Raw genomic sequence first — 9310 nt, forward strand, 5'->3', positions numbered from 1 at the left:
TGTATCATAGCTTTGGCTTGGACATCATTGTACAAAAAAATCTTAGAAAGCTTTCTCAGTGTGAAATTTCATTTAGTCAGAAGCCTACAAATTCCAGAAAAATAATTTTTCTGCTATTTTTCATATGTTACAGTCAATCTGTCACTCAGATGATAAACCTGGATCACTTCTAAGGATAAAATCAGGTCATTCTAGGTTATTTGTATCCAAAAATTTTAGCTCAGCAGAGTTACAGCTTAATTGGGGAATGTGCAAAGACTTTGTACAATTCTTGGGATTAAGTTCTTACCTGTTTTTCACTTGAAATTTCCCAAAACACAATTTGATTTCTCAGCTATTTTGTAAACAGGCCTATAACCAAAACAAAACAAATCAAAACTAGAACAGCTTCTACATGCTGATTTTGAATGTATGAGTCATTTTCCTTATTAGAATTTAGACAGAAAAAATACACAATATTTTGTTGATATTCCTGGTTTTAGAAATAATATTTATTGAACTTATAGAATTCTGTGCATGGAGAAATAAAGTAATGAAATACATGGTTTCATGTGATTATTTCTTTTGAAAACCCTTGCCTGATGAAATTCTATTTGTCCTAACTTATTAAAATAAAATGAGACTATGACATTTACAAAACCTAGTGACACTAAGTTGTTCTACACAGAGGAAAGCCAAGTAAACTTTAATGGAGATCACCATTATGCTCATTTAATTAAGCTCTAAAATTATCAACATAAAGAAATTCACAAGTGGGCTTCTAACAGCTCACTCTGAGATTGCCTCACAAAATTATGTCTATACATTTACACATAAAAAATTACTATTGTTAAAACATATTAATATTCACAAGGATATTGTTCCTTCATTAACATACTGATGAAAATTATAACCCAGGATAAAGGCCCACAAACTTAACCATTTTATGAACTACAGTTCTAATGTATCCAAATAAAATTCGATTTGCTCTCCACTTGGTATACATCTTAAGGTTCAGATGCTCAAAACTGCACATGCATTTCAGTCTTGTTGCTACTTATACAGAGCTCATATGTACAGTTTAACTTTATCTTTTAAATGTTGACTTATTATCTAGGCAGATTTTGAGTATGTAAAACACGTCATATAGTAAGTTATTGAGGAAGAGCTGACTGCTGGTGGAAACTATACTTTTATTATTCAGAGTTGTGTGTGATGCATCCAAATGTCTTGAATTATGCAGTAACTTGAGTTTTCATATTCTAGGAAAACATGAACTTAAAGATATGATCACTATCATTTTTAAACTGCTGCACAAAGAGAATTTATCCTCCTTAATTCAAGACATGCTACATGTTAATGACTTACAAATAATAACTTATAAATGTAACAGGAGAAATATTCTTACAAATATGTTAGAAAATTTACCTTAATTTTAAAATTTTCATGCTTTATTCTGTTACACAATAAGTTCCTTAAGATCTAATGTTTAAAGTTTTATCTTCTTATATTACATATCCATAAGACATTTTCATATTATAAAATTGTATCTTTCATTATAGAATGTCTTAATACAATTGTAGTTTTATCTATGACATAATTTTAGGCTAAGATCCAGTCATTCTGCTATGATACAGCCAAAAGTGTTGCATGGGACCCTTGTGCCTTATATTTCTACATATTTTCTGTCTTTTATAATATAGAAACACTAATTCTAATACATTGTTCCATGTTTCATAAGTTCATTCATTCATACAATGAATCCTAGTAATTTTCACCTCTCATCTCTCCTACTGACACCTTTCTTTTCACCAAGATGTCCTTCTCCTTTCATATCTTCATTTTGTGTGTGTGTGTGGTTAACTGTGTTTGAGATTGTGGAGAGGGTGCCTGAGCTGGCTTACCCTGGTAATCAGATCAGTGAATACCCTAACTGTCATCATAGAGCCTTCATCCAGTAAGTGATGGAAGCAGATGCAGGGATCCACAGCCAAACACTAGGCCACATTCTAGGAGCCCAGCTGAAGAGGGAGAAGTGGGATTCTATGAGCAAGGGGCATCAAGATCATAATGGGGAAATTTACAAGACAACCAACCAAACTAGTGGGAACTCAGGAAATTTAGATCAATAGCTGTGGAGCCTCCGTGGGATTGGCCTAGGCCCTCTGCATAGTGAGACAGTTGTATAGCATGATCTGCTTAAGAGACCTCCTGGTAATAGGATCAGAATCCATCCCTGGTGCATAATTTGGCTTTTTGGAGCACATTATCTATGGTGGGACATTTTGTACAGTCTTGATGTGGGGGAGGGGGCTTGGACCTGCCTCAACTGAATGTACCAGGTTCTCCTGACTCCCCATTGGAGGCCTTACCTTTCCAGAGGAGGGAATTGAGAAAGTGGGTGAGTTGGAGAGGAAGCTGGGAAGGGGTGGGAGGAAAGAATAGAGGGGTTGCTATGTGATTGCTATGTAAAAATGAATAAAAAATTCTTAATAAAAGCAGAAAATTCACCTTAGAATTCAGGGTCATAAGTGAAGCCACATCCAAGTTCTCTCCATGGGGAGATAGCTCACCTACATAAGATGCTGGCTTTATTTAATGATGTCATGGCTGCCCTAGTTACAATTAAAGGAGTGAAAAATTTGTGCTTGCCATTTGTTCCTAAGGCTGGAGATGGGGAATGTTTTGACATCACTTTTGTCTTTATCATAAAGTTTTGTACCATGGCAGTACTAGACATAAGGGAATATTTTAAAAATCCATGAATGATCATACAAACATTGAACCACCATTATTCTCCCAGAGTTAATATTTAAGAATTCTTCCAGCTTAACCTATAACCAATTTCTATGAACATTTTTTCTGTACTGTGTAGACATGTTCCCTTTCTTTTCTTACTGTGGGTTTAACCTAGAACTTCACGTATTCCAGCCCAGTGCTCTACTATAGAGCTATCCTAACCCTTTCCTGGGGCAGGTCCCAGCAAGTTGCCAAAGCTCAATTTAAACTTGTTCCATATCCCACATAGACCTGGAAACTATGTTCCTCCTGTCCCAGCTTGTCATTAGTCTCATGTTTGTTTTTTGTTTTCGTTTTGTTTTGTTTCTAAATAAAATTTTCTGATTATGCATGATTTTAAAAGGTTAAACATTTGAATTTAATTAATGAAACATACATTTATTTCATTTACACACTTAATATCCACTTTCTTCTGAAAAAGATCTTAGGTGTGTATACACCAAAACATAAAAACAGATGATCTCTTACTTGGTTATTTTTAGTGTTGCGTATTTACAAAATATACTACATCTGATATTGTTTACGGTATTTATCTTCATTATTTTCTATTTGAAAATGGCATGTTCTGTGCCATTTGTGTGTGAATCAAGTTTTCATTTTGGCATCACGTGGCAGAAGGAAAAATAAGGACCAGAGAATAGAAATAGCTTACAAGTAAAGCCCATTTAGGGGAAGATCTCAGCAAGTGGGGATTTCAGGGAGGAAGAGCAGAAAAAAAGAAGGGAAAATATCTAATACTGACACACAATATTAGCTTGAAAAAAACATCTGAGCTCATTAAGACAAAGGACAGGATATTTTCTTAGCAACTACTTATACAACTTAATATGGAAAGATATTTTATTATGTTTTTATTTTTAGTTTAAATTCCCAAGTATTTGGGAGACTGAAAGTAGGTAAAGAGTACACAAAGAGTTGAACCTTCGACATTTATTAATAACATGGTTTAACTACTACAAAAAGCAAAGTAAAACAAGAAGTAATGATTTCATGGGTTTCCTACTAATTGATTAAATACATGAAGAAAGTTGGTTCTGGGACAATGACTGACTCTTAGTCAATGGCTACTCAGAGGCAAGAAAAAGTAAACTGACTTAACAGTTCTGAAAGCTGATGTGACATCACTTTCACTACAAGGCACCCATTCCCTAGCTTTCAAAGAGCTTGGACAGAGAATATGGAAACAAATTGTCAGGCCAACCTGACAAGTCCAATCACTTTCAGAGATCTCTGCTTTGTCATAGGAGATCTCCTTCATCACACTTTTCCGTCACTTCTCCATCTTAAATGTCTCATAGTACCATGCAACTTCAACACAATTCAATCCTTTTTAACTGCCAACCATTTAGAAAATGAATTTATATTCATTACCTATACTTCACTATTTCTCTTTTATTGTTTAGCCTATTGCAATCCAAGTTCTCCCAGTTGGATTGAATAAGTCATATTTTAAGTGACAGTAAATGCTATTTTTGTTTGAATTCTATTACAAACTGTTTACCATGAAAGATGCCATGTATTTCACTTATAGTAAACAATCATATATATATGTATATATATATGTATATATATACACACACACACACACACACACACATATATATATATATATATATATATATATATACATTTCTGTGATGAGAAAACTGGTATAGACAGTTTATTTCTGCCAATTATATTTGTTTCCTAAATTCCTGGCATCTTCTTTTTCAGTTTGGAAACGAAATATTCCCCAGAGGCTCAGATGTTGAATGCTTACTGTCCAGTTGATCAAGCAACTTTTGAAGGCTGTGGAATCTTTACAGGATTGGGACTAGCTAGAGGATGTAGGTCTCTATGGATAAAGTGGGGGACTGGACTTTACCCAAGGTTCTTTTCTTGAGCCTTTTCTGCTTCCTGTGGCCTATAAGATAAACAGCTTCCTCCTCCACCTGTACATTCTATCTCCACTATTTTCCAACCAAATGCAAGGGACAAGTAAGTAATCATGGATGAACCACTCTGAAACTGAGATCCAAACAAATATTTCCCCTTTTACATTGTTTATAATAGCTATTTTCTCCATAGACAAATAGAAGTAACAGTGAAATGTCCTTTCCTTCAAATGACATTTTATGAAATATTTCCCTGAAATTCCTTAAACTCTAGCAGATTCTTTCTAATGCACCAAAGTCTGTCCTACTAATGACCAAATCTACATGTCTTTTTTTTCTGTAAATTTTATTTCTAACAATTTTCTTTTGATTATACTTTTGATTTGGACAGTACTATTTTTTTTCTATTCTGGCACTGAGTATCCTTAAGAATCGAGCTGTCATCAGACACACCAGAGGTTGAAGCATATGCCTTACCATACGGCTTTCTTCTCCCTGGTTAACCTGGTGCACCACTCTGCCTCATAGCCTCTTATCCTTTTCTACTCAACCTCTCAAAAGTGTTTTGCTCTCCCTCTTTGTCAAGAATGTTATTTTCTCTTTCAGTCTCCTATACTCAAACATTCTTAATGTTCAAGTGCTATTATTTGCTCTTGTCCTTAAATCCCACAGAGCTAATTAGATTTTTTTTCACAAGTTGACACAAACATTTTGCGTTTCTCACAAGGCATGGCGTTATACCATTTGTTGCCTCTCTGTTTCTAGTAAAGACATCTGAATATTAATAATTTCACAGCCTATTCTGATTCCTGATTTCCTAAATTCAGATTTCCTTAAAGATTTATTTCTTGCTAGAGATTTTTTTTTTTTTTGGTTTTTTAATAAAACTTAGAATGTTGCTGCTAAGAACAAACTTGGGGAGAAGATACATATGTCCCACAAAAGCTTGTCAATGCCTTTATCATATAAAACTTAAAACAAACAAAAAGTAACATTAAAAAATAAATACAGAGCAAAGTTGTAACAGGAATCTTAAATGGCCTCATTAATAAAAACAAACCCGGAGCCAGGTATTGGGTGAATACTAGAAGATCAGAGAAGCAGAACAAGCCACAGCCACCTCACCTTGCTAATTCCTCAGATGATCCTTTTTCCTCAGACTGGAAGTTTCTGTGTCCTCATCCAAATGGATCTCAGCTGAACTGCTTCTCGAAAGCCTGAAGCTCAACCAGACAAATGCTTCTAGTTTCTGGTCTTCACGCCTTATATATCTTTCTGCCTTCTGCCATCACTCCCTGGGATTAAAGGCTCACTTTCTAGGATTAAAGGCATGAGTCACTATGCTTGGCTGTATCCTTGAACACACAGAGATCCACGTAGATCTCTGCCTCTAGAATGCTAGGATTAAAGGTGTGAGTGCCACCATTTTCTAGCTTCTGTATCCAGTAGCTGTTCTGTTCTCTGACCCCAGATAAGTTTATTAGGGTGCACAATATTTTGGGGAAGATAATACCACCACACAAAGCAATGGCAATTTACTACTTAGTTTAAGTACTAAGTAAAAGAATTATGTTTTTAACTTTTTTCCTTATTATACTACCGCTACCGTCCTTTGAGACAGGTCTTTACAGCCAGATTTTTAAAGTTTCTTCCTTTAAAAAATTAAAGAACAAGCCGGGTGGTGGTGGCGCACGCCTTTAATCCCAGTGCTTGGGAGGCAGAGCCAGGTGGATCTCTGTGAGTTCGAGGCCAGCCTGGGCTACCAAGTGAGCCTCCAGGAAAGGCACAAAGCTACAACAGAGAAACCCTGTCTCAAAAAACCAAAAAAAAAAAAAAAAAAAAAAATTAAAGAACAAACGAGAGATTGTTGAGGGAGATGAACGATTGATTATTATAACACCAGCAATGGATGACAGGAGCCATCCCTGGAAGTGGATGAGTCCTACAGAGGATTAAGGAGTTGGTGGGGGAAGGAAGTGAGCCAGGCCATGGTGGGCAGGAGAATCTTCTTTTTTTCTTAATTTCTTTTTATTTATTTATTTATTTATTTATTTTTAAATTTTATTTTATAATATAATTTAATTTTACATATCAGCCACGGATTCCCTTGTTCTCCCCCCACCCAACTTCCCCCTAACCCACCCCCCCATTCCCATCTCCTCCATGGCAAAGACTCCCCTGAGGACTGAGTTCAACTTGGTAGATTCAGTCTAGGCAGGTCCAGTCCCCTCCTCCCAGGCTGAGCCAAGTGTCCCTGTATAAGCCCCACGTTCCAAACAGCCAGAACATGTAGAGGTAGGTCCCGGTCCAACTGCCTGGATGCCTCCCCAACAGATCAAGCTAATCAACTGTCTCGCTTATCCAGAGGGCCTGATCCAGTTGTGGGCTCCTCAGCTATTAGTTCATAGTCCATGTGTTTCCATTCGTTTGGCTATTTGTCCCTGTGCTTTTTTCAACCTTGGTCTCAACAATTCTCACTCATACAAACCCTCCTCTTTCTTGCCAATTGGATTCCTGGAGCTCCACCTGGGGCCTGGACATGAATCTCTGCATCCTGTTCCCTCAGTCATTGGATGAGGTTTCTAGCACGACAATTAGGGTGTTTGGCCATCCTATCACCAGAGTAGGTCAGTTCTGGCTGTCTCTCGACCATTGCCAGTAGTCTCATGTGGAGGTATCTTTGTGGATTTCTGTGGACCTCTCTAGCACTTTGCTTCTTACTATTCTCATGTGGTCTTCATTTATCATGGTCTCTTATTCCTTGTTCTCTCTCTCTGTTCTTGATCCAGCTGGGATCTCGTGCTCCACTAAGCTCACTTTCCCTCAACCCTTACCCTTCATTACCCTGACTCACGTCCAGGTTAAAACCTGCATGTACAAAAGAACTAGAAGGAAAATTCCAACCTAGGGAAGTCAGATACGCCCTCAAAAACACAGGCAATAGGTCAGGACAATCTTGAAGCCTGACTGACTAGCAGCCAGAGTGCTTCTTTATTTATACAGAATTTAGTAAGCAGGGATACATCCATGATGTTCCAAAACATAGATCATATCATTTTTTTTTTTTTTGGTTTTGGACATGTGTTTCACTTTCTTTTGCTTATCTTTTAGTCATCATTAATAAACTATGACAGAATAGAGTTATCATTTCCAATCATTTTCCCTCAAGTTTTGACATCATTAATAAACAGAGTTATCGTTCTTACTCATTAACCCCATAACCCAGTTTTTAAGATCTAGAGGCATATGACAGCCTGTTCTCAGGCTAGTAGCTTTGGTTGTTTCAAGGACACTAGACCAAAACAAAATCTTCAAGCCACGCTGAACATTTTGCCATGTCCCAAGGAGTGTATTATTAACTCGTAGTGGTCAGAGTATCCAGGAAAAACCCTCAGGAGAAAGCTGATGCAGTTTTTATTCAAATTCTGGCATAATACAATGTTTATATTTTATATCTTTATAGAATTTTCCTATATGTCTGTCTATTCCTGGCATTCTGTTGTTTCTTGGTCATATATTACCATAGTGGCTCCGCATGAACTAACATTTCTAAGAGATGGAGGTCCTGATATCTCATTCTTTTCTCATCTTTCCACTCCACACTTGGCTCATCAGTATGTCTCTATGTAGGGCAGAGTTGTATGCCATGTAATTGTCTGAGTGTACAGTGGGAAGAGGCTTATAATCTGAACTGTGGACAATTCCTCTAGTCCACCAAATCTTGTTGACTTTTTTACGTTTACTTTTTATTGAATATTTTGTTCCTGAGTAAGTACAGGGACAGATGTTTCAAGAATGTCTCATAGCCTCATGAAGAGACCTCTGGCTTCTTTATGTGTCACAACCTCCAAGGCATGAAGAAGACCTTCAAGGAGATAAGGATATCTCCCTAAAAGCGGGGAGGGGAGGGAGGGCAGTAGTATGTTCAGGACTGTTCTGGGGAAGCTTAGAAGCAGCAATCCTGGGAGAAGGCATAAATGATTCATAAGAAATTTTCCACCAAACCAATATCCTCAAATTGTACAAATATTAAAAGTGCCCCAAGTATGTAACAGGTGGAGATGAAAACCAAAGGTGGCATGGCAGCCATCATGCAGCTCAGCTCTGCTGGATCTTTGTCAAGCAGCTGTTCTGGCTTTATGACTTCTGCCATTCCATTCAGATATGGCTGTGCCAAATGGACACTTTCTAACAATTTCTCTGACTCCATGCCTACTCAAAACCAACATCATGAAACTTCCTAATTTGGGCTACTGAACAAGTAGAAACGACAACAATAAAGTCTGAATGTCAGTATCCCTAATCACCAATAAAGTTTCAAATATCTGATAAAACATCAATATCGTATGAAGTTGAGTATTATTCTTTCCAGGTCTGTGAAGAATTGTGTTGGTATTTTGATGGGGATTGCATTGAATCTGTAGATTGCTTTTGGTAAGATTGCCATTTTTACTATGTTAATCCTACCTATCCATGAGCATGGGAGATCCTTCCATTTTCTGACATCTTCTTCAATTTCTTTTTTTCAGGGACTTAAAGTTCTTGTCATATAGGTCCTTCACTTGCTTGGTTAGTGTTACCCCAAGGTATTTTATGTCATTTGTGGCTATTGTAAAGGGTAATGTATCTCTGATTTCCTTCTCAGCTTCTTTGTCCGT

Source organism: Peromyscus leucopus, chromosome 9, assembly GCF_004664715.2.
Source record: "Peromyscus leucopus breed LL Stock chromosome 9, UCI_PerLeu_2.1, whole genome shotgun sequence".
NCBI lineage: Eukaryota > Metazoa > Chordata > Mammalia > Rodentia > Cricetidae > Peromyscus > Peromyscus leucopus.